The sequence below is a fragment of the Leptonychotes weddellii genome, chromosome 5 (genome assembly GCF_054177405.1).
Source record: "Leptonychotes weddellii isolate Sample4059 chromosome 5, ASM5417740v2, whole genome shotgun sequence".
NCBI lineage: Eukaryota > Metazoa > Chordata > Mammalia > Carnivora > Phocidae > Leptonychotes > Leptonychotes weddellii.
The window spans coordinates 79,309,506-79,337,092 of NC_138373.1; the positions used below are offsets into that span (position 1 = coordinate 79,309,506).

The 27,587-nt window shown below is 38.9% G+C and overlaps 1 long non-coding RNA gene across 1 annotated transcript in view; it reads right to left on the reverse strand.

Annotated features, from left to right (window-relative positions):
• Positions 1–27,587, reverse strand: part of LOC145721740 (uncharacterized) — a 38,650-nt gene that overhangs the window by 5,311 nt on the left and 5,752 nt on the right. Inside the window, exon 2 of the long non-coding RNA XR_014145599.1 lies at positions 17,156–17,205. This is a non-coding gene — a long non-coding RNA (uncharacterized LOC145721740). The remainder of the gene's footprint in view (positions 1–17,155; positions 17,206–27,587) is intronic.

Here is a 27,587-nt window from a genome sequence, read left to right on the forward strand (position 1 = left end):
CCATAGGGATTAAATTATATTTTATTATTTTAGATACTTATAATTATCTTAGATTAGGAGTATCCCCAAAAAACTGGGCCATAGGCTTACTAAACACATGTGAATCAGAATGTTCACTAGGAGGTCAGGGAAGATTTTAATACAGCAAGCACATTTTTTTTTTTCCTGAGTTGATATGGTGGGAATTGTACTCACTAAACTAATATTTATTGAGCACCTGGCATGTGCCTAGCACCCTGCTAGGTTCTAGGCACATAGACAGAAAGTTATGACTGCCTTTCAGAAGAGCATGGTCACATGGAAAAGAGGGACACATATAAACAAATATTCTGGTTAAATGGACTAAGCATCACCATAGCTGTTTTAGACAGACTGACCCCATATCCCTGCTGAGCTGGGCTTTGCTCATCCAGATGGAGAGGAAAGAAGTCTATGACTGGACAGGGATAGCAGGTGAAGCCAAAGGAATTGGTCAAGGATGTTGAATAAATAGGAAAGTACAGGGAATAGGAAGTAGATGCAGGAAAGAGGAGGTACTTGTTGAGTGGTATGAGGTCTGGTGGAGCCTTGGGGACTTAGCACTCAGCATTGCAAGGGCCTCCTACCTGCTCTTCTTCTTTTTTTTTTTTTTAAAGATTTTATTTATTTATTTATTTGAGAGAGAGAGAGAGAGAGAAACAGCATGAGAGGGGATAGGGTCAGAGGGAGAAGCAGGCTCCCCGCCGAGCCGGGAGCCCGATGCAGGACTCGATCCCAGGACTCTGGGATCATGACCTGAGCCGAAGGCAGTCGCTTAACCAACTGAGCCACCCAGGCGCCCACTACCTGCTCTTCTTATTTTCAGCCTGAACTCATGATTATCAAGGGCATTTTTTCTCAGAATATTGCCCATTTATACCCTCCTCTCCAAGGTTGCCCGATTTTTTAAGAAAATAAACCCAGCCTCCTTATTTTGGCTTTTAAGATCTTCTACAGTTTGACAGCAACATGCAATTTTGGCTCACAAAAATGGCATTTTTATATGTTTCAACCACTTAACTTTGTCTCTCTCTACTCCATAAATAGGCTCAATTTTAGTCAAGTTTGACTTCTTTATTGTATCTGTGTCTTTTTCAAAAATTCTGCTCATTACTAACAGCCCTTTACTGGACCTGACAGCCCTTTACTGGAGCTAACAGCTCCTCTATCATGTTCTTCCTGGTCCTCCTTCATCCCTGTCCACAGGGAGATTCTTCCTCACTTGAAACTTATTTCTGTAACTTATTTCTCTCTATCGTGTCTTCTGTTTTATATTATTGTTATTTATGTACATGTATGCTTTTAATCTGTTTGATTATAAGATAATCTTATTGTACTCAACTTCTGGTCTTTTTTCTCACTCTGCTTATGAAGCCAATGTCCATCTTGTCAGTTCAGATGAAAGAATGAATACTAGAGATCATATCACCCCAGGCACAGCTGGATCAATCAAGGAACCTATAGGAATGCAACTCCACTAGCTTACAAGGTGTTAATCAGCACCACCCTAAAAATAGAGTCACCAGATGTACTTAATGAAATCTCTAATGTAAAGAATAAAGATATTTTTCAGATTCCAAGCCTCCTGAGATGGAAAAGACCTCCAGGGCACCAGAAGAAGTGGCACCAGAGCATCTACTAATAGGACCTTATGGGCCCCCAATCAGTGGGTTCCACCTTCTCAGAAGATCTCTGCCCCAAATTTTGCCCTTAAAAACTCTCACTTCCAAGTCATCAGAGAGTTGGGGACTTTTGAGCATTAGCTCCCCATTCTCCTGGGTGGTGCCACACCAATAAATAGCCTATCTTCTTCACTGCAAAACCTCAGTGTCAGTTTTTATTGGTTTGCTGAGCATTGAGTAGAGGAACTCTCGTCTGGAGTGGTTACATGTACAGCAATCTGCATAATGTAAGACCATAAATATCAGTTACAAAAGATAAAACTGAGTGCTGGATGGAGTTGATAGGGAGAGACTTGAAAATCCCAGACAGAAGATAGGAGAGATGGGGAAATGTTCAGTTGTCATCTTCTGGAAGACTGATGGAAGAATCCCTCTTGCTCTCACTTTCTTCATCTCTCATTCTCTCTGTCAGGTGTGTCTCCGTGTGTGTGTGTGTGTGTGTGTGTGTGTTTGAGGGTCTTCTAAATATTTAAATTAAGATTAGGTAGTCTCTCCTAAAAGCATTAATAGTTGCAACTATGCAAAACCATTATAACCTTCTTATTTATTGTGTAATGAGATTGACAGCCTCATTTAAACGTTGTGAATAATGCAAAATGCCTTTGTTGGGGATTCTACTATACAGTTTTCCAACAGTTTCAATTAATGAATACAAATTATTTTCAATGCCAGTGATTTCTGAGAATGATTTGACCCTAAAGATTTTTTTTGTTCCCCACTTGCATAGTAAAAATTTTGTAAAGAAACATTTTATATACATATATATCTTAAGGAAATTATTTAGGAGCGCAGCAGAATATTTATGGATACAGACAGAAAATCTGAATTCAGTTCTTGTGTGATGAAAGATATGTATGAAAAATGTAAAAGGAAACATGAGGAGGAAATAGAACAGCACATACATTCAAATAAACTGTGCTAATCTGTATCTGCTAACACATTTCCAGAGATAGCTAGCTTACTACTCATGGTGCTCTTTTCATACCTGTAGGAGATAAGCATTTTTTCAGATGTGGAAACAGGCCTATAAAGATCATGTAATATGTTCTCATTTTCTTTCTTGCTTGCTCTAGCTTTTGCTCTCTCTTTCCTCATTTAAAGAAAAACTCCGTATGAATGAAGAACTCACTAATCCATACTCATCCTCTATACTCTTGCTCTATTCTATTTGCTGGCCAAACTTTTAACCCCAGGGTCTACTCTAAAGTAGCGAATTGTTCAGAGACAGACACTTATTTAAGTTAGGCAAAATTTCTTTTGTTTTAATCCCTTCTCTTTCTCTGCTTATTCTACCTAGCAGCTCTAAAATATAGTTACTGATCTTCATTGAATCTAGGCTTTATATCTACATTATTATTCCTGTTTTACTGATAAGTAAAATGAGGCCCAGAAAATTTATGAGACTTCCCCAAAGTCACTGGGATTCTGGGATTACAGGTTGAATTGTATCTCCCTACTTCCTGCCCCTCCACCCCTGCCTTCATTCATATCCTGAAGTCTGAACTCCTAGTACTTAAGAATGTGACCTTAATTGGAAATAGGGTTATTGCAGATGTAATTAATTAAATTGAGATGAGGTCATACTGGAGTAAAATGGGCCCCTAATCTAATATGACTGGAGTCCTTATAAAAGAGGGAAAACTGGGAACAGATGCACATCCAGGTTAATCACTATGTGAAGATGAAGACAAAGATTGGGGTGATGCCTCTATTAGCCAAGGAATTCCAAAGATGGACAGCAAACCACTAAAAACAACAGGCGGGAGAGGCATAGCACATGTTCTTCCTCATAGTTCTAAGAAGGAACCAACCCTGCCAACACCTTGATTTTGGACTTCAAGCTTCTAGAGCTATAAGACAATAAGTTTCTGTTGTTTAGCTGCAGAGTAGATTAGAAAAAAAAGATTAGAGAAAGTAGATAGATTAGGAAAATTTCCTAAGTAGGCTTCTAGGCATGTAGAGTTTTAATATTTTAGGAAAACCTATAGGGGACCGACATGTTTTAGTAAAAACAGTTCTGATCAAAAGAGGCCATAGGAGGCTCCTCATGGTTTTTGTAGTAGACCCAGGTTATGCATCAGCCCAGGTCCACCTAGGTCCATCTGTCCTCAAACCCACCTTCTACTATTTGCTTCTCTCCCTGGCCTGAGCAGCCCCAGCAATGTCACTAAGCAGGCTCGTGAACCTCTGCGACAGCTACAATCAATCATTTCATCTCCTAACACCACCACTTGACTCAGCCTCCTCTGGAGCAAGGTCAGCCTCTGGCACAACCTTCATAGCTGCATGAGATACAAATCTCTTTTAAAGCTGTCTGTGGCTTTAACAGTGTGTTTTAACTTGGTATGGAGGTACCTAAGCCTATCATGGTCTTTTAGCAGAGGATGTAAATACAAGGTGGATTAGTTGTGCTATACTGTGACTTTCATCCAGCATCGTCCTTGATACTCCAGTACTTCTCTAATGGGCCTATAAACAGAGTGACCATGGTGGCAGCAATGGAGTCTTAAGATGAGTTCAACAACAGGGTCTTCCACTTACTAAGGCAATCTAGCAACCAACACTGCGGAATGTATAATTCAGCAGCAGCTATGATTGGCACCCCTTGTAAGCCACCATGTTTTGGGGGCCAGCCACATGATCACAGGTCAATTACATTGAATGCCTTCCATCTTGGAGAAGACAGTAACTCATCCTTACCAGAACTGATAATAGATTGAAGCATATGAATATGTCAATATATGACCATTTTTTGTGTGACATAAATGACAGTTTTATGTGGTTCAACAAAATGCATTATTCTGGATGTGGCTGTGGCAGACAGAATGATGCTCCTCCCTCCCCAAACATGTCTATGTCTTAATTCCTGAAACCTCTGAGTATGTTAGCTTACATGGTAAATGGGAATTAGAGTTGCAGATGGAATTAAAATTTCTCATTAGCTGACCTTAAGATAGAGAGATTATCCTGGATTTTCTAGATGAGCCCAATGTTAACTGGGTCCTTAGATGTGGAAAGGAGAACCAGAAAGATGGCAATGTGAGAAGGACTCAGCTCAACATTGATGGCTTGGAAAATAGAAGAAGGGGACCATGAGCCAAGGGTTGTGGGCAGCCTCTAGAAAGTGGAAAAGGCAAGGAAACAGATTCCTCCCTAAAGCCTCCAGAAAGGAATGCACCTTGCCAACACCTTGATCTTAGACCAGTGAAATCCATGTTGGACTTCTGATCTTCAAAACTGTAAGATAGTAATTTGTGTTGTAGATCACTAAATGTGGTGATTCATTATAGCTGCAATAGGAAACTAAAATAGTGGGATTATTTTTCTTCCCCGCAGTACCCATACTTGGCATTACGTTCCAGTCCTTTACCAAAAGGCTTATCCATTGACACAATATCCCACACAATATTGCCTTGGGCTAAGAGATCTATTTTTTTTTTTTGTAAGGGAGGTAAAATATTTGGCTCACTCCCCAGGTATTTATGTGTGTTCTTCATAATTTATGAGTAGGAAACTTGATAAAATATGGAATAGCCTATTGAAGGCTTATTTAGGACAATAGCTTAGGGGCAATTTTTGAGGGGGAAGGCCAGTATATTTGTTATACCTGCAACAAGTAGGTGGAGCCATGTCCCTGATAGCAAAAATATTTAGGATGAAGAGTGAAAGGATAAGAATAGGATTTGTTTCTTTTTATGACACTTTCAATCTCCCACTTACCTCTTATCCTAGAAAATTTAGGTTCTGTGAGGTTAGAACTGAAAGCTATAAATACTGCTTGGCCCCTATGTGGTTTCTGTGCAGTAGATCATGTCAAAAAAAGAATTACTCTATAGGCCAGGGTGATTGACCCTAACTACTCTTAGGATCCAGAGCTTCTACTACACATGAGAGCAGGAAGGAACATATGTAGAACTGAGGGGATTTATTGAGCCTTTTCTTGGTGCTTGTGTGTCCTACAATTGTGAACGGGCAATTGTAGCAATCACAACCTGACAAGGATAAGGAAATTAGAGCTCAGACCCTTCTAGAAGGAAGGTCACCCACTCAGTAAGAAATACATACCAGCTCAAGTTCTGGTCAAGGATGAAAAAAATTGAAATGGATAGGAGAAGAGAGATATGATACATGTCAGTATGGCTATAGGATCAGCCAAAGCAGCTGGGAATGTAGTTTGGGTTGTTAACCTCTTCCAGTTGTTTTAGGAGATGGCAACTGGCACAATCTTGGATGACTGGATTTGTATGTCCCCTCTGGGAGGAGAAATGAGGGCACCTTGTTTACATATAAGATCATATATTATTAGAGGGTGAAAGCAGAACTGAGCTGCACTGAATGAGCTTTATCAGACTCAGTCAGTTGTGTCCCCACATCAGCTTGCCTCATCACCCCAACCTCAGGGAGTTGCCTTACTTTCTGTCCAGGTGGGTCCAAGCAACAGCTCACACCATACCCTGCTGCAGTCTTAGTCACCTTATTTCCTAATACCACCAATTGCTTACAACTTCTCCAGGAGATGAGGGCTGGGCTTCTACACAAATGCCATGCCACCCATTGCGATGGGGGGAGCCACAGCAGCTGTAGTGTTAGGTCCTACTGAGTGGATACCTATAGGCTCCAACTTCTCCAGTGGCTGTCCTGAGGGATCCAGTAACCAAGATGGAAGTATGGGAAAGTTAAAGTCCAAGAGATGGACTTTGGCCAGTGAGAGATGGAAGATTATCTGCTTGCCTTTCCTTCCTTTCCCATAGATCTTTCCTAGCAATGTTTTCATACTCCCTCGTGGAACTGAAAAATTCCCTGGATTTCTTTGAGAAGCTGCGCCAGTTCCATAACAGATCATCTTATATTTGCTTTTCTTTTTTTCTTGGCGTCCTCTTCTTGCTCCTTATCCTCCCCCTCAATAAAATGTTTGCATTTATGCTCTGCCTTAAACTCTGATTTTTAGAAAACCTGGGCTGAGATATTGCACTTGAGACATGTTGAAGACTTGGACTACATGAGTCACAGTGCAGATGGCAAAGAAGGGTAGATGCATGAGATAATTAGGGAGATTAAATTCTTGCATTTGCTATTGCATTGGATTGGACTTGGAGAGCTGAGTGAAGGTAAGGGAGGTGATCATGAAAACTCTGAAGTTTATATCAGTGGCAACGACTGTAATGATGCATTAACTGAGGTTTCAAATATTAGACGTTTGGAGAAAAGGTAATGAGCAGAATTTTGAATCCATTCTGCTTGATATAGCTGTGGGACAACCAAGTGTTGAAGTCTAGGAGGAAGTTGGAAATGTGTTCTTGGAGCTAAGGCAGTGGCTTTGGTAAATGAAAGGTTGAGGTCAGCTCACTACAGTGTAAATTTTTTATACACATAGATTTTTTACGGCCACATTTCTGGCAGACACGTCGGTGTGTTTCAGCAGTGAATATAACACCTTTTGGAAAATAAATCATCCAACAGCATTTATTTGAATGTCCCATGCCCTAAAACATTTTAACACTCCTGTCATTTATTTCTTCCAAATCATCTATCATTTATCCTTTCCTGGCTAAGGCCACATTTATCCACAGGGCTGGCTATGATGCGCTATCAGAGGACCCAGTAAGGCTGCCCTGTCTCGGGAAGCATCTCTCCACTGCCTTGCTCAAGCTTGATATTCACAATTAGTGATTTTACTATTGAAATGAAAGATATAATTCATCAAAACTCTGTAGGTCATTAGTGGGTTTGGAGAGACTGAGAGTAATAGATTCTTCCTGAGGGAAGATTTTTATTGTAAAGAGAGGTATGTGTGTGTGTATGTGTGTTTGGCGGGGGGAGAAAGAGGGTGGGGAAAGAAAGAGAGAGGAATATCATGAATGGTATAAAATAGTGGTTCTATTTAGTGCTTCTATTTAATGGTTAAGACCTCCGGCTGCCTGGGTTCAGTTCTAGCTGTGTTGCCCCTGGTTCCATCACATTGGAAAAGTTGTTTTCCCGAGATTCAGTCTTGCTGCATCTATAAAATTAAGCATAATCACAGTAAATGCCTGTAGGGCTTCTGTGTGAATTAAATGAGAAAACAGATGAAAAGCACTTAGTGTATAGTAAGCTCTCAATAATTATTAATAATATTTTTGAAGTATGGATTGTGAAGCCAAGGACAAACATTACCTACTTTTTAATACTGTCTGGAAAAGGCCTTTTTGATCATGTATCATCACTTGTTAGTGGATTTAAATTTGGGACCCAGTTTTTTCTCTTAATCCATTTACTGTATAATTTAAATAAATAAATTGATTCCAAGCACCCCTTACTCCCACCCCAGTTGAAGTCTCATCCACCTGCCTCGCTTCTTGGTTCGCTGAGAAAGCAGCTTCTCTTGTCGTGTTCACCCATCTACTTGGAAGTTGTACTGTCTGCTTTACCTACAAAATACATCTTAAAATTTTCACCTCTCATCATCTACACAGCCTTGACAATGGCAGTGACCTCCTGATGGACTCTGATTTTCGTTTTTTGCCCCTACCATCTGTTCTCCTCTCAATACAGAGACCATATTGAGAATATGGTTTTGATTAGATCAAAATCCAAGTTCCTACCCATGGCCTCTAAGCCCTTCCATTAGTAGATTCCTGCCACATCTCCCACCACATAATGCATCACAAACGTGTGTTCACAAGCAATATCCCTCCTCTGATAGCTACCACAACATCTTCATTTTCTTCATAGCTCTTGTGCCACATCTTTTTGTAATTATCTTGTTTATTATTTAATTTGTATAAACCTCTCTCTTCTTTAAGGGCTTCATGAGGCTAGATGCTTTATTCCTATCTTGTTTATCTTTGAATCTCTAATGTTAAAAGAGTCTGGCATAGAGAAGTTACACAACAAAGATCTGTTTCATAAATGGATGAATGAGTGAATGGACACAGGACAAATATTGCCCATCCAAATGAAGTGAAAAAGAAGACCACCCACATGATAATAAATACAAAGTGTCTCTGTGCCTGTAGGTAGTTGAAAAGAAGTAGAAGTGAAGGTTTTAACAGCTGAGAAAGCAGAGCATAAGACTAGCGAACACATTGTTTTTGTTTGTTTACCAGGGGTTATTCCAAGAAATTTAATCATATTAACTCAGCTGTCACTAGAACCTCCCAGAGTAGAAGCTGTTATTAACATCCTTACTTTATAGATGAGGAACAGTCACAAAGGAGTTGAGTAAGTTGATGCTCAAGATCACACAGTTAGCAAGTGTCAGGACAGGCTGTGAATCTAAGCAGTCATTGTTCCAGAGCCCGTGCCCATGCGCACCCTACTGTCGGACAGTCCGAAGTAATCTAACAGGCTCATCAGTGTGACTCTGACGTGATATGAAGAAAACAAGGACCATATCTCATAAATGTTTATGTACACACCAGCACTTAATCCATTGCCTTACCTGTGATGGTTGTGTATCAAACTGAATCAGATATTGAAGTCCCTGAGAATGTCATCAGGGCAGGTGAGGCAAGAAAGGCCCTAAGCTAGACCTTAAAAAATCAACAAATTAGTTGGGAAAATGTTCTAGAGGTTGGAAAAAAAAAAGATGATTAAATAAAAATGGGGAGCATTGTGATAATAAATACAAATAATAGAATTTTTATGGAATCCAGAAAAAAAAAGTAGGGTGAGAATAAATGTGTTTCCAGGGAAAGAATGACATTCAAAAGAAAGAGGGTAACTTTACTAGAGAACACAAAAATGTGATTAAATTGGCAAACATAACCGTTCAGTGGAGAGGAATGACTCACTATGCTGCATAGTTCGATGAAAATATCATCTCTTGAGGCCATGTGATTTTCATTTCTCTGATTCTGTATTTACCAAGCAACCTTTGAATTTAAATTCAGTTTCTCAATGTCTCCTAGCATGGATAAGAAACAAAAAAACCAAAAACACAAACAACCTGTCTGCTTTAAAGCAAAAATTTTCCTGGGAAATTATTAGACTTTCTCTGGATTATCAATTCAAGCCATGCTGCCTGAGCCCTTTGGAAGGAACTCTTCCAGCTGTGATTGTGGTGTGAAGATGATTGGAACGTCCTCCCTGCTCTTGGCTTACCTATGAGGTTGTGAGTGTGCTTGCTTTTGGTGTAAATGTGGGCCTAATTGTCACCTGGGGGAGGTGACCACTAAAATCCTCGATCTGTAGCAGTGGAGGGTCAAATACTGGATCCACACAGCTTTGTAGTCATGTATCTCCACCTTAAATGCCCATTGTTCTGAAAGGAAGGAACTTCCCTTTCAGACAATTGGCTCCTTTGGCCACGTTTGACCTTGATCCTCCTTTTCTCTCCTGTGAACTAGTACTGATCTGGTGAACCAGCAATGGACATTTCCCCAACTGAAGACTAAGCTGATGCCTGACCTTCCATGAGAGCGACATCCTGTAATATGCGTGTTCTGATCTCCTTTTTGGTGTGGCCTTGAGAAAACTTAAGAGATAAACATTGTGTGATCTTGGCAATAACTTGGAAGATTTTTATTATTTATTTGCATCAAAAGGCCACAGAAGAATAAAGCATTTAAGCCTGTTTTAAGAGCACTCATTTTCAATAAAGAATTAGGTAGCATGATCGCTCTCTCTTTCTCTTTTTATTCCCTCCCTCCCCCCGCCCCCACACACTTCCTCCCAGCATATCATTACATAACCACACTTCCCACGTGGGGTGAGGACTGGAGAGGGGAGCATGGAGATAACATTACCTTGAAAGACTTAAATAAACTTGTTTACCACTGTGACCTTCACCCTTTGTCCTAGTTACCAGCTCCTAACATTTTATGACTTTTAGCATCACCCCATAAGCTTTGGTTGTGGGTCCCTCCCAGAGCTAATGTTAATAAGCGGACGTAAAAATACTCACAGTTACATAGATATTTTTTTAATAAATTTTTTATTCTGAACTAATTATAAACATACAGAGAAGTTGCAAAATTAGTACACAGTTCCCATATACCCCTCCATTCAGCCTCCTCTCATGTTAAGAGTTTACATTTTAAATTTTATTTTTTTATTTATCAGAGAGATAGAGAGAGAGAGCACAAGCAGGGGTGGTGGCAGGCAGAGGGAGAAGCAGGCTCCCCGCTGAGCAAGGAGCCCACTGTAGGACTCAATCCCAGGACCCTGGGATCATGACCTGAGCCAAAGGCAGACACTTAACTGACTGAGCCACCCAGGTGTCCCTGTTCAGAGCTTACATAACCACAGTAACAATGATCAAAATGATGAAATTTACATTGGTACAAGACTTTTTACCAAACTAAAAACCTTATCCTAATTTCTTTTTTTTTCATCAATCTTATATAATACACAGTGCTCCTTACACCACGTGTTCTCCTTAACACAATTACATAGATCTTAAATATGAACACATTCTAAGACAAAGGGAGTGGAGTTTATCCCAGGATGGGTGTTTAAGAGATAGGATATACAGGCCAGGTGGCTAGAACACTGCTTTACACACTTGCATCTATGACCTTCACCCCCATGCCTACCTGTCAAGGCTTCACCTCCTCCTCCTCCAGCCTTGACTGAAATCATCGAGCTACGTATGAGGCTTTTTTCCTTCCCACCCTTTTTCTCCTCTCTTCTATTACTTTTTCATAGTTAATGTCTATGTGGAACTAACTCACTGCACTGTTTTTCAATTCGTACTCCCCGAAGTCTCCTCTGGAGTCATAAAACCATGAATAAGAGGAATTAGCAAACAGAAAGCCTGTGATTTTAGAGTATCTGGAGTAAATGGGAATATAACTAGGCTGGTGCTGGTTTACAATTAGGAGAGGGATTATATCTGCCTTTACTCACTATCTCTGAAGGTAACCTGGAGAAATATGACTAATTTGGGGGAGAATTACCACATTCGCCCATAGCTCTAGGTCAGGCTCTCTCTCCCCGAGCTGTGGTAAACCTACAGGCCCCTTCTTACAGAGAAAGCACCAGCTAGCACCCCTGCTGCTTTATAAATGCTCTCTCCAACCTGAAGGGTTTGTGCTCACAGCACAGTGCCATTTTCATTTAGAAATGGGCTTCCAATTGTGTTGACACACCTCATTAGCTAAGCCCTACCTCTTAAGTCAGGGTCTTTTGTACAGTTGTTAAGTACGGGAGGAAGAAAAAAATAACAAGGAAAGGGAGAAAAGCATCATGCTTCACCTAAATAAATAAGGGAGGACAACGTTCTTTATTCCAAGTCCCTTGCAACATGTAATTCTAAACTTTATTATTGTTGTTGCTATTGTCTTCCTCTATTTCACCTTTCTTCCCCCCCACCCCACCCCACTGGGGCAGGAAGTCACGTTAGCTGTGGAAGAGGAGGGTGAGGTTAGATCTGGGTTGTGCTTTTGAGAATTATAGAGAGATGGCTCAATATTGCTTTTCTCTCTATGGCTTCCACCGCTGTGCATTCTCTTCATTGTCAGGTGTGCCATTTGGAAGTACTCAGTAGAATTTATTTAAATGTTTTATTTTATCAGCCTCTGCTGAGGGCATATTTGGCACTTTATTTTACTTATTGGTTTATTCGATGAGTTGTTTCTCAGTTGTCTAAGGGAATATGTGTCCTGGTAACTATAGCAGGTGTTTAAACGTTTGGCAGGGCTTGTCACTTGGAAGAGAACCAACCCAGCTCGGGCCACATCCTGGGGTAGTAAATTTCGGCTCCACTGTAGGTTTCTCCTGTTTGTCGATGATTTACATGTCAGGAAGAGCATCTAGGAGGTTCTATTGAGTTAGATGACTGCCGTCCTCAGAAATATTTAATGAACCAATTCTCATGGTAAGACCAGGCTAGAGACAATTGCTCATTCCTTTTGCTCTTTTTCTTCCTGTTTCTTTCTAAGTGCTTTCTTGAGAAAGAGAATTGCATCATAAACCTGCGGTGTGTAATTAATATGTGATACTTGCCTTTTTCTGGACACTTTTGTGTATTTGATGATTAGCTTTTGCTAACAGCAGAAAGAGGAGGGAGAATGTCAAATGAGAGAAGCTACTGCAAAGGCTTTATGTAACAAACCATACTGTCAAACATTACCAGAAAAAACACAGCTGCAGAATGGTGGCAACACGCAGGGCAGAAAAGCACCAACGGCCACCAGAGATAACAACATACATTTAATTTCCTTGAAGTTCTTTATTTACAGGTTATGGTTCTGCAAAGCATATTCTGGAACTCTCTTTGGGTAAATTGATAGTTTTTAGAGCCAGAACATTCTTCTTCGTAAACTCAGTGGCCCTCTTCCCAGGTTTCATGGAATTATTTTTGTTTTAGCTCTCATTTTATGTCCTTTTCATTTGACCTATTTTTAAGCTGTAATCTTGCTTCATTCTAATTATTGGCTGTCTTGAACGATTTTTCCAGAGATGTCAAAGGATGATTCTAGTTTTGAAATGCAACACTCCACCTAAAACAATCAGCAAGTAGCCCACTGCCTGAAACGTGTATCCTATTCTGTTCAAAAACATTTCCTACAGTTTGGGAACTGTGTTAAAGTCTTTACTCACTCATTTAAGACATGGAGATACCACAATCATTCTAGTCAGTCTCAAATTATTCTCTGGAAAAATTGCCCTAGTGTTCCCAAAGCTTGAATAACCGTAATAATCAACTTCTTGAAAATACAGATTCTTGCCTGGAATTAGACTGGTTTGGACCAGAATGTCCAGGGTGTATGGAGTTGAACCAGACAAAAGAAGGTCAGAACCAAGAGTCCAGAGACATACCAAAGCTTCTAGAACACAATGGTAACCAGATGATTGGTCTAGACTCAGGAAGACGAGAACGTGAATATGAAAAGAGAATTTAAAATTGGGAGATGATGCCAAGGGGAAAAAATAGCTGGCATATGAAGGAAGATGAGACGGAATCCCATGTGTCTCCCTAAGCAGAGACAGAGTAGGTAGTTACTACGGGGCCTGTCTCTATAGAGACATCTGGCAGAGATCCAAAGAAACAGCTCTTCAGACATTCAGTAGTAGATGTCAAGAGCCTCCATGCAGGGATGGGGCACACACTAGGTGTAAGACCAGGTGAATAAATATAGCTCAGGGACAGGAACCCAGCCCAACAGAAACTTGGTTGCACTCATCACAGTTGACATTGTGAAAGCAAACAACCTGATTTAACATGGAGATAAAACATCTCAAATATGAGCCCTTAAATTCCTTCTGCCTAAAGCCTGGGCTGGTTGTATTGTATGGGGTAAGTCTCAGCCCATAGGTGAGGACTGAGTGTACATTTTCTCAAACGATACTCTGCTCCACAGGACGAAAGCCAAGCACATCACTGCAATCTCTAGGGAGGTATGGGGAAAGAGTGGGTGAGAGACTGGGGCCATGATTTGCAGAAAGGCAGCCTTGGGAAACAGCAGAAGTCGGCAAGCATGGAAACTGTCCTTTGGTGACACATCAGTCTTTTTTCTTCCTACCCTTACCAGCTCTCTGTGCCTCTCACCCATTTTTCTTTCATCTGTTGACATATGCTCCCCAAATAATGTACTTGTGTGGAAGCATATCTTCATTGCCCTGGGGAAGTATTATATACATTTATTATGTGGGAACAGAGCTATATGTAATAAGCTCCCCCTTTTTAATGGAAAACATGACTTTTAAGGTAGAGACAGTAGGGAAGCCTGCAACCCCATCACTGAATTACTGTCGGAAGGAAGAATCCAGCCTCTGGCACCTCCGCGGGGCCGGGAGAACCGCTGGAGCCAAAACTGAGAAAACTTCATGTTTTGTAACCCACAGCAGTATTGATCATTCTCTGCTGCCTTCTGTGGGAACAAGAAATAATTGCAGCAAGAAGGCTGGCCAGGGGCATGTGGAAAAAGAGGTTTCCAAGTAGTTGAAGAAGCACCAGGGAAGGGAGCAGCTATCGACTGGGACCTCCAGGTCCCAGGCTGCCTATTGCAACCTGCCTTTTCCTCCATTTACCTTTGGCCAGTGTTGATGTGGAGTAATCAGGAACGTTTCTTCATTCCATTATCAAGCAAACTCCGAAGGGAAGTCTTCCCAGACCACCTCCTGGTTGCTCTCATTTCTAAATTTTTAGCTGGTGACTAGAGTTACTACGAGGTGGGGACCTGGTACCCAATGACTTAAATAATGCATATTTATTTATATCTTTGAATAAGTTTTTTTTTTTTTTTTTAAGGCACTTACTGTTCTAAGAACTGTCACAGTGAAGCTGAAGGGGGTGAGTTTGGGCTGGAAAGACAGTTTCTGTTTCGCGAGTTTAAATTAAATCCTTGGCATTATAAAACATTACAGATACATTACCATTGTCGATTGTGCATCGTTCGTATGTTTTTGCTATTGCATTATTCAGAATTAAGTTAAAAATTCTTTTTATTGTGTCTTAATGTTTCTAGGATGTGGACAGATCAATATTTCTAGTCTGTGCACACACTCTACCTAAGGGCTGTGAGTCATATTTGCTTTGAAAGAAATAGCACTTAAGGACTGTCAGTCAAGTCAGTTGTAAGAAACATAGAACTCTTTAAGAATTACTCTGCCTCCTCCTCATATCTAAATATAGCTAACCAGTTGCAGTGTCTAAGAAAGATAGCTAAGCTGTATTTAAAAATGGGTGCAATTGCAATTAATCAATGCAAATAAATAATGCAAGGTCTTTTTACCTATATGTATCAAATATAGAATCTTTATTAAATTAACATTTATGTAACAGTATGAGTAAGGCATATTTGTAAGGAAGTGACCCAGTTTACCAAAGTCATTTGTATGTCAATATTATAGTATTTTGTTTTAATAGGTCCCTATGCCCTGGCTGGGAAAACACTGGGCAGTGTGTTCACACACTGGGCGGGGAATGCTAGTCTCCTTTTGGCCACTGCTTAACTGCATGATTTTTAAAAATCACTGCCTTCATTTCTTCCTTCCCAAGGTCTGAATCTCCTTTCAGACGACAGGTTGAGGACAACTATTGAGAATTGACTGTATATTTTCAGATTTACTTGCTCGTCCCTATGAGAAGTTGGCATTAATATCGTACAGCTTGATAGAGTAGAAATCCTCTTTTAGCACTAAAACTGGCTTGCCTAATTCAGATCAGCTTACTGTTCCTGAGAGTAAATAAAAGCAAAATTGTCCCTTTGGTAGCTAAGAGACAAATAACGTAACAACTATTTATCCAGTGACTACTTACCTTAGGCCCCTCACTATGTTACTTGTGTGTATATTTAATCTTCTCCCTGAGTGAGCTTCCATTTACCTACCACATAATCTATATTTGCAAAGTGACATTTGGATTCTTCTGGCATATTACTGCCACGGGTGCCAATAAAGGAACCATACTGTGCCCTAATATCCCTGATTATATTTGTATCAGGGTCTGTAGAGGTTGTATCAGCAGACGGAACAATGGACTGTACCATTAAATTAGCACAATTTTGCAGCATTGCCTGGCAGACTCTCACACTTAATCCAAGAGGTTATTCAACCCTATCCAATATAGATTACTCTATAAATATTTGCCCAAGCTCAGCACCAGCCGTTATATGACTAATCACACGCAGGTTTGTTATAGCGAAGACCCCCAGCGTCAGCAATTTGAAAAACAAAGCTAATTAGTTTTGATTTAGGGATGGGAAGACTTACTAAGTTGAAAGTGAAGAGTTCGCATAGGATAGCGGCTATTTAGAACACATATGAAGGTGAAAGATTTACTTTTGTTTGCATAGGATTTTGAGAAGGAATGGAAAGACTGTTAGGCTAAGGATATGGGCATATGAGACAAGACCCAGTGATGATGGCAGTGAGGGTGGGGCAAGAGAACAATCCCCTTAAAAATGCTACTGCAGGTAAATACCCATTAAATAAATAGTGTACTTTCTATGCAACCAGGTTTAGGACAAGTCCCTGGCTTCCCCTTCCAAACAGATCACTGATCCTAAACCCCTCCAATAGGAGAATTCTGGTACTAACAACAGTGTTGACCCATATGGTTTGATTTGTGGGGAAGGTAGCAAAGGAAGACCTTACCCCTATATCCCTCAGCTACCAGTCTCTTATGGTACTGAGGTTATTATTATTATTATTATTATAATGTTTGCATCCTTTAAAAAATATTTTGAATTGCAAAAATTTTCCTTAGTAACGTATATCTTTATTAGCACCTAATAACACAGTATTACTTATTCCAGTTTCTGGAAAGGCACTATCAGTCAATGGAAAGACCTCATTCCTGAGACATGAAATGAAGAGAACTAACATTAATTGAGCCCTTACATTGGGTCAACCACTGTGCTACCCTCTTTAATACACTTTCATTTCATTCAATACTCAGAACAATTTTATTTGGCAGGGCCCATAATATCCCCTTTAAGGATGAGGACACTGAGACTCTATGGGTTTAAATGACTTAGCTATGGTCATTTCACACTGTCACCCATTGAAAACCAGACTCTTCTACTCACAGTTGAGATCTTGGGTAAGTTGTTTCTCTCTTTGGGGTCACTTTCCTCCTCTGTGGAGTAAGAGGAGCAAGTGAGATCACTGGTCTTTCAGCTTTTTTGATTATACTACTCTATCAGTAAAAAAAAAAAAAAAAGAGCATTTACCCTCTAGCTTATATGTATTATAAGATATATATATATATGGACACACAAATATATGCTATTATGAACCCATTCGCTAAATAACAAGCTCATTTTTTTTCTTAAATTTTACATTTAAAATACATAAAATATAAATCCTAACATCTTTCTTCCTCAACTGAATGAATCAAAACTCCTGTGCACCCTACTTTGGAAACTACTGGACTAGATGATCTCCACAAGTTCTGAAAATCTACGCTTCTAGGTTGTCTGTTCAGTTTTGCAAATTACAGAAAGAACGCGTTGATAAAAATCTTACTGCCATAGGTTAATTACAATAGAGGAGCCAGGAAGAACTGGAAAAACTAGGTCAGGAAAGTTCAGTTGCAAGCAGTGAATGATGTAATGTGGAGAAACGAGGAACTCAATATATAGGGAACAAGTAAGGATCAAAGGAGGTTACGATTAATAAAAATAGTCATAATAGTGATAGCATAGTAATAGCAATAGCATCCGTTCTATGTTCTAGGTGCTGTTTAATAATTTTGCGTGTGTTTATTTATTTATTTAATCATCACATTCCTATGAAGTAGGAATGAACTATTATTATATCTGAATGAGAAGTAGAGGAGAAAATATGGAACAGAGAGGTCATGTAACTTATCAAAGGTCATATATCTAATAAATGGCTGAACTGAAATTCAAACCTAGTCACTTGGTCTAAAGAATGAGCTACAAAAAGAAGCAGAGAGGACAAAAGATCATAAAAAAAAAATTGTTAAGCCTAAGTGGATATTTGTTCATTGTCTTGTTAGAAGCCAAGACTCCCTATATCCTTCCTAAAACCATTCCTCGTTTCCCAGTCAACATTTGGATGAGGTTCTCTCTCATCCCCAATTCTGGAGGTAGACCCACACAGCAGTTGTATTAGTTCTCCAGGGTTCTCCAGAGAAACAGAACTAGTAGGATAGATGGATAGATAGATAGATAAATAGAATAAAAGATAAATAGATTTATTATAAAGAATTGGCTTGTGTGAGGATGGAGGCTGGGAAGTCAAAATCTCCAGTGTGGGCTGGTAGCTTGGAGACTAAGCAGAGCCAATGGTGCAGATGAAGACCACGTGCAGTCTGCTGGAGGATTCCTTCTTGCTCTCAGAGGCTGGACTTTTTGTTCTTTTCAGGTCACCAACTGATTCGATGAGGCCCACCCACATTATGTAGGACAGTCTTCTTATTCAAGGTTCACAAATTTAAATATTAATCTCATCCCAAAACACCTTCCACATTGACACATTAAAATTCACCACCAAGGCAGTGTTAAGTTATCCAGTGTATTTTATCTACCTCATTTCAGAGATGGATGTGTGGTCCAATTAACACCAATTAGGGTCAGGAAGCTTACCTCTATGACTTCATACATTTCTGGAGACAGGACTACCTTGCAAACATGAGGGGAGAAGTTGCCTAGAATGCAGCCAACACCAAGCAAGCAAAGCTGAGTAATGGGGAGACTCCAAATTCATTCCATAAAACTTGATCTAAGCCCTTAAAGAAACTAGATGTACCTGTGGACTAACCAATTATGTGAGTTAATAAATCCCTTTTAATTGAATTTGCTTTGGGTATTCTGATACTTGGAACGTAAAAAATGCTAACAAATGTATAGAGAGAACTAGGCAGGAGAGGAGCCCAAACTTCTTGAAATCAACCTCAGGTCATAGGCAGCTACCACATTGTTTCATAAGAGGACAGCTGATTATTAGATCTGGAATAGCATTGCAGACATTTTCATATATTTCTAGGTGCAGAGAAAAGCCTGGATGACCTTTACTGCCAGATAACTCTTGCCTACTTCAGGGTTTCACCTAAGTCTCACTTAATGACTAATAAATAAAGAGAAGGATGTGATCACCCATGAATGAGATCAAAGGCAGAAATATGGAAGGATGTGTGACTAAAATTATCCTAATATATTCTATAAAATAATTCATCTTAAACTCTAGCGAAAAATAATCTTGCAAGAATCACCTCTACAAATACTTTACCTTTTTTTTTTTTTAAATCCAGGTCAATCTCTGTGTATTTCTTTAAATTTTTTTTTCTATTTTTATTGAGAAATAATTGACATACATCACTGCATAAGATTAAAGTATACCGCATGATGGTTTGATTTACATATATTGGGAAATAATTATCACGATAGGTTCGGACAACACCCATCTTCTCATTATAGATACAACAAAAAGAAAAAGAAAGGGAAAAGAATTTTCTCCTCATGACAAAAACTCGTAGGTTTTATACTCTTAACTTTTCTGTATATCATACACTGGTGTTAGCCACAGTCATCATGCTGTACACTACATCCCTAGTACTTATCCATCTTTTGACCCTTTTCCTCCAATTTCCCCTCCTTCCACCCTCTGCCTCTGGTAACCACAAGTCTGATCTATTTTTCTATCGGTTTGGTTTTTGTTTGTTTGTTTTTAGATTTCACATATAAGTGAGATCATACAGTGTTTGTTTCGAGTGAGTGTTTGCATTTCCTTTGGATATATTTCCAGAAGTGGAATTGCTGGATCATAGGTAGTTTTATTTTTATTTTTTTGAGGATCCTCCATCCTGTTTTCCATAGTGGCTACACCAATTTGCATTCTCACCAACAGTGCGCAAGGGTTCCCTTTGCTCCATATCCATACCAGCATTTGTTATCTCTTGTCTTTGTGAAGATGGCCATTCTAACAGGCATGAGATGATATCTCATTTGTATTTCCCTGATGACAAGTGATGTTGAGTATCTTTTCAAGTACCTGCTGACCTTTCATATATCTTCTTTGGAGAAATGCCTATTCAGATCCTTTGCCCATTTTTAAATTGGGTTATCTATTATTATTTTTGTTATTGAGTCATATGAGTTGTTTATATATTTTTTTCTTTAATCTCTTATCAGATACATATTTGCAAATATTTTTTTCCCATTCTGTATGTTGTCTTTTCACTTTGTTTATGGTTTCTTTTGCTGTGCAAAGCTTTTTAATTTGATGTAATCCCACTTATTTATTTTTTATTCTGTTACTTACGCTTTCAGTGTCATATCCAAAAAATCATTACCAGGACCCATGGTGAGGAGTTTATTACCATGTTTTCTCTTAGCAGTTTCATGGTTTCAGCTCTTGCATTAAGTCTTTAATACATTCTGAGTTAATTTTTGTGAGTAGTGTAAGATATAGGTCCAGTTTCATTTTTGGACATGTGGATATCCAAATATCCCAACATCATATATTTAAAAGACTATCTATTCTCCATGGAGTATTCTTGGCTTCCTTATCAAATATTAGCTGACCAGATATGCTTAGGTTGATTTCTAGGCTCTTGGTTCTATTTCATTTGTCTATTTGTTCCTATGCCAGTACCACACTGTTTTGATGACTGTAGCTTTACAGTATAGCTTGAATCAGAAAGTGTGAAGCCTCCTGCTTTGTTCTTCTTTCTCAGGATCACTCTTGGAGTCTTTTGTGGTTCCATATAAATTTTAGGAGTGTTTTTCTCTACTTCTGTAAAAAACGCTATTGGAATCTTGATAGGGATTGCATTGAATCTATAGATGTCTTTTGGTAGTATTGACATTTTAACAATATTAATTTTTCCAATCCATGAACATAGGATACTTTTTCATTTATTTGTATCTTCTTCAATTACTTTCATCAATGTCTTATAGTTTTCAGCATAGAGTTTTTTTCACCTTCTAAGTTAAATTTATTCCTAAGTATTTTATTCTTTTTGATGTTATTATAGATAGTATTGATTTTTCTTCTCAGAAAATTTGTTGTTAGCGTAGAGAAATACTACTGATTTTTATATGCTAAGATGTTAATTTTGTATACTGAAACTTTATTGAATTCATTAATTAGATCTAACAGTTTTTTGGTTGAGTCTTTAGGATTTTCTCTTATATAAAATCATGTAATTGGCAAATAGAAACAATTTTACTTCTTTTCCAATTCTGCTAACTTTTGTTTCTTTTTCTTGCCTGACTGCTTTAGGATTTCTGGTACAATGTTGAGTAAGAGTGGTGTGACATCTTCGTGTTTTTCCTGATCTTAGAGAAAAGCTCAGTCATTTGTTGTCTTATACCATTACTTTGTAGGCTTGGGTGCATGAAAGAAAAATAGAAAGATGTATATCACTTCAATAATTTTTAGAAGACCGGGACAGAATGTACTCTGGGATTTTCCCTATGGATTGGGCAAGAAAGAGAAAGCAGAATAGTGGAAAAATCTAAATGTGTTGCTCAGCTTGGAGGTGGTAAGTTTAGAGATAGGCACATAGAAGCTGGAGTGCTTTCAACTTCAAAGTCAGGCCAAATATGGAATAGACAGAAAAGATGTACCTTCAGGTTCAAACAAATCTTCACTGTCTGTCAAAAGAGGAGCAATGTAGCAATGAGCATCTGGTCAGATAACGGGCCAGGTACTAAAGACAAGTCTTGGGAAGTCAGAAAATAACCATTGTAACCATTGAGTAACAGACATTTTTGGCAGGAAGCCTTCTCTAAGGTCTGGAATGAAAGCAAGACTCTAGACATTGAAGACTAGCAAAGGGTAAGGACTCAAGAATTCAAATGAGATGTATGTCACAGTCCAGAATTGAATCAGAGAAATGTCACACTCTAAAATAGTTGCAGTCAGGAATTAGGACAGTATGACATAACAGCAAGAACCTTAGACTTAGAAAATGTAGGTTCTAGTTACCAACTGATTTATCTTGACAGATATTATAACCGCTCTGTGCCTCAGTTTACTCTCTGGTAAAGTAAGAGGATTGGACAAGATGAACCCCAATATTCCATGAGAGTGATTTAGGGATTTCCTAACCAAGGAAATACACATTTGTCCTAATCACTAGAGATTTAGGACCATCTGAGAAACCTGTACCTTGGTGTAAATTATTTTAAATTGTAAGGTTCTGGGTAAGATTTCATTTAAAAACAGAATTATACTTAAAAAAAGTTTGAAAACCTCTTGAACTGATGCTACTAGAGTTTGTTTCATTATATGAACATGAGAACCAAAATCATTTCTCCTTCCTGCAAATAACCCTAGATGATAAGTGTTTTGTATTTTATTGATATCATTTGAGAGTATTTTGTGAAAAAAAAAAGCCTAATGTTCCTTTGGCAAGGAAAGTAATCAAATATTTGAATTTCTGATCAAATATATTTATTATTGTATTTTACATTAAAAAAGTAATACATATTATGGCGAACAGTTTTCAAAAATAGAGATAAGTAAAAGGAAGAAAATAGAAATCATACAGATGCCTTTAGGCCAGAAAAAACAATTATCACCATTTTGTTTATTTCCTTCCAGTCCTTGTGTGTGTGTGTGTGCGCGCGCGCGCGCACATGTGCACAGACACATTGTTTCTCAACGTGGGGGCCCTATATTTATATACTGCATATTTAAAGGTGGGTTAAAATAGACTAGTAGGAGTGTTAAAATATTACAAAAGTAATCACATTATAAGATAATGTAAACATACCGTAAAGGAGGTAAATATAATCTCCTACAAAAGTTCAGTAGAGAAGGAAATCACTTTTAATTTGGTAAAAGCCTCAGAATTATGGGAAAATAGAAGCTAGGTTAGACTATATAAATTTTAGATAAACTGAGGTGAAAAGGAGATATTGTCAGATAAGACAACAGAGGAGAAGTACAGCAATGGAAACAGGTGGAACGTGTGTCAATTAACCAACCCCAGAGTAAGCAATACGTATAGACTCTCTCCCTAGTCTTCTGCTTTCTCTGCCTGTCCTGGAATTCCACATACAGTTAAGATATCTATAATTTGTATACTGGCCCCATAAGCTATTAAAATATTTTGGCATTCTTAAGCCATTGCTGACATTGATTCTGAAGGATGGAAGCTTCACAGTGTTGACAGAAAGTCTCCTGTCATTGTCGATGTAGAGCAATCTATTTTCAGATCTCATGGGAAGCAGGAAGCAACTCTCTTTATCATAATAGGGGGTTTAAACCCCATCCCTATCTTTTTTATCCTCTGTAAGTGAGAGCTGAGATGGTCACTGATCTTACAAAGAGATGGCAGACATGGAGAGCATCATTGTCTGTAGCCCGTCAGTGCTTAAAGATCATATTGGAAAGTAAAACCTTTCCATAGAGATCATTTATGGACTTCCATATATATATATACATACATATATATATATATATATATATATGGACTGCACTATGAGCAGGTGCCCAAGTAAAGACTGAGACTTCACAGTAAAGTTTTTTTTTTTTTTTTAAAGATTTTATTTATTTATTTGACAGAGAGACAGCGAGGGTAGGAACACAAGCAAGGGGAGTGGGAGAGGGAGAGAGAGAAGCAGGCTTCCCGCTGAGCGGGGAGCCTGATGCAGGGCTCGATCCCAGGACCCTGGGACCATGACCCGAGCCGAAGGCAGACGCTTAACCGACTGAGCCACCCAGGCGCCCCTTCACAGTAAAGTTTCTAAAGCATGATGCAGCATAGGTTTTGCTGGACAAAACTAGAGTAGAATGTGCAGGAGAAAAAATTATTCTGGATCAACTTATTGCCAGTTATCGCGTTATTGAATCCAATTATTGCCATTCTCTTCCCAAGAAGGAACTGGAACTGTGGTCAGAGCCTGCTGTATGTTCATTGTATGTTAGTGGTTTAACCAAAACATGGCTGTGCTCAAGAGGCCTCTACATTCTCAATCTGTTTGTTGGAGTCCAGCTCAACACCTCTCAGGAGTTCCAGAAAGAAAATCAACTCCCTAGGACTTTTAGAGAGAGTGGAATACTTTCCTGAAGAGTGTATGGGAAAAGAAAGAGGAGGAAGGTTGCATTACATACTGTGTCTGAAATCCTGATGAAAATCCTTATGAGCCACATCTATTCTTACTCTGAAATTCCTCTTCTTCACCAGCCATCTTGTCTCTTTCTCAACCCTTTGTCCTAGGGCTCCTGCTGACCTATTGGCTCTGGTTTGTAAAGTTTCTGCTCAGTAACCCTCTCCACTTTTTATCTCTCTTCTATCTTATATAGACTTACTTAAATTCTCTTTATTTAGTTGCCAACTACATTTGAGGGTGTCAAGAAATTGTAAACTAAAAATTTTGCATAATATAAATTTCATAATTTTACATATGTATACTAAATTTGGTGTTTATTTTCTTTTTTTTTTAAAGATCTTATTTATTTATGTGAGAGAGAGAGAGCACAAACAGGGGAGTGGTAGAGAGAGAGATGGAGAAGCAGGCTCCCTGCTGAGCAGGGAGCCCGATGCAGGACTTGATCCCAGGACTCCGGGATCATGACCTGAGCCGAGGGCAGATGCTTAACCAACTGAGCCACCCAGGCACCCCTATTGTTTATTTTCAAAATGTCTGCTTAACAACTTCCAACAAATCCTTTATACTCTTTTCAAAGACAGAAGTTTAAGTTCTGCATAAGTACTCCATTGGATACTGTAAATGGCTGGGTCCAGGTCCAACTTACGTCAGTATTACAACAAGATTCACCCCAGAAGTTGACCAAATGAGGTAAGAAGACCCAGTCCACCTCCCAACATTTTACTTTTACTGTCATATAATGCATACTGCAGATGGGATTGGAAAGGTAGACCAGTTGAGATCATTGTTTCTTGAATCCTATCTTGAATTTCTAGTAGAGGAGTGGCTTATCAGAGTAGTGCTCCAGAAAGTCCAGACATGCAGAAGTGGATAGAATATACTGGTGCGGAGAGAGGCTAAAATTGGAGAATCCCCTTAAACAATTGTAGTAACTTCTCTGTGGTCACTTGAAAGGTACCCTCTGGAGGGAACCTGAGATCATTTTCCAAGTTCTACTATAGCTTGGGGGAAGTATTTCCTTCATTCTGGACAATTTGTTATTTGTCATTTGGTTTTCCACCCAGAAAGGGACTACTTTGTAAAGTAAATCTGAGTAGTCTGACCTATAGAAAGGCAGAACTTTCTCTTTTTACTTAATAAGTAAGAATTCTGATTTATAAAGCAGCACTAATAAATCTATCAGTATGAATTGATTTTGAAGAGCCTGAACACTGGCCTGGGTCAATAAAAAGGAAGTATTTAAAGATAGAGGCATCTAAGATGCATCTTTGTCATGCTTCCCATCCTTCCCTTTATTTTTCATGGTCGTAGGACATTTCAAGGTCATTTAATCTCTGTTCTTAAGTTTTTAAATCTATGCAAAGAAGGTAATACCTGTCCTAAAGTGTTGCTTTGAGAATCAAACTATCAGTGGAAGATAAGACCCTTGGAAAAAAAGTGTTGTAAAAATGTAAAGAGTAAAAGGGCAACTTTTAAACAGAAATTGTTTGGCCTGTGTTCCTGATGGGCCATGCCTGGCTGTGCTGAAAGGGTAAAATACATTTAATTTATAGAAAATGTATGTCCCCGTCTACTAATGTTTTCTGTGACATGCTCCATTCCTGGGCTTTTTAAAACATGAAGAAACATTTGTATTAGATTTACATTATTTTTAGGATAAAAATTTTAGTTGGTACAAATTGGTTAACCCCATAAAAATTTTCTGGAATGGTTGGAAAGATGTCCAACCATGATGAGCCAAATCAGATGTTCTCAGTGTGGGGTAAGCTGCTTAACCGACTATATACGGTCTTTCTTAGCATTTAATAATCTCCATGCCTGAGCCTCCCCTTTCCAGATCTCATGCCATACCTTTGTATTGTTGGGATGCCTGGGTGGCTCAGTCGGTTAAGCGTCTGCCTTCGGCTCAGGTCATGATCCCAGGGTCCTGGGATTGAGCCCTGCATCAGGCTCCTTGCTCCGTGGGGAGCCTGCTTCTCCCTCTGCCTGCCGCTTCCCCTGCTTGTGCTCTCTCTTGCTCTCTCTCTGACAAATAAATAAATAAAATCTTAAAAAAAAATTGTATTGTTGCTATCAGTGATATATCTGTTCTAGAAAGAAACAGGCTTTCGTTTCCAGGACTGTCAAATCAGGAGCTTTCACAAGAACACAAAGATTCACTCTATTATTGCACATCATAGAACTCAAGCCTGTAGCTTGAAAACAGAAGTCTTTGGTGGAGGCATTTGCTTGTTTGACAGTTCTGTTCTAAATTTTGAAACTACTGGTGCTGGAAAGTGCCTGTCTGACAATGGTGTACCAGAGCTTAGTCATGCAAAATAATTATTGTTCACGGTTCCTTAGCTGAAATCAATAGCTCTGTGCAAAACACAACATAATACAGAGATCTAAAGTTACTAAATCAAAACTGAGAAAAAGAAGAATTTTAAACAGGTTTGGCAGAAAAAAAGCGGGTTCCACAAGATTTGCCAAGTGATTTCTCTCAGCACATGGAAGGCTCTCATATACCTAAAAGAGGCTCCATTATAGAAGTGATGGTAACTTTTGTTAGTACATTCTGGTAATTGTTGTCAGTAAGCTTATGTGATGTGAAAGAAGCAAAAGCAATTATGGGGATATTAGCAAGTGGTGCATAGTGCTTATTTTCTAAACTTGAAATAATATTTTCAGGTTTGCTTCGGTGAATTTAGTGTTTTAAAGCCTCCAATATATCATCTACACTGAAGGGATTGATTGAATGAACCTAAATTATGTAACTCAATTGGAGTGTCAGGATGCTTTCCCTGGGCCTATATAGTAGGGTCCATGAGTGATTGTAGTGGTATCTGCTGGAAAAGTTAACATTAATCCAGAAATGGAGAATTATGTCTCCATGTTGCCTGAGACATTTGCCAGAGAATCTTGGCAAGATTAGGTGTTGCTCTTTGACTGCTTCAGTGAAAGGGATGATGTCCTTCTTAACACTTGGCAGACAATTGTACTTAAGAATATCCCTCTTCTGGGAAAAGCAAATAATATCTACTGTTTCAGTGGAAGAGGGAGAAACAGAAATAAACGAGGATTTCAGTCTTCTCTGAAATATATTTACATTTTCCTTCAGTACTTTCCAACCCAATATTAAGATGGAATTGATAGAGGTGAACATGAACATTCTAGGCTTAGCTCATTACCACCTTCCATAGACTTCATACAACTTTTAAAAATTCATTTGTTATTGAGGTACAATTTGTATGTAGTAAAGTACACAGATTTTAAGTGTACAGTTCAGTGAGTTTTGATAAATGTGTACCCCTATGTAATTGATATCCTGAACATTTTTATCACTCCAGAAAATTTTCTTATGCTCCTTTTCAGCCAACTGGCACCCCATCCCACCACAAACAACCACTTTTCTCATTTCTGTGATCACAGATTAGTTTTACTTGTCTTT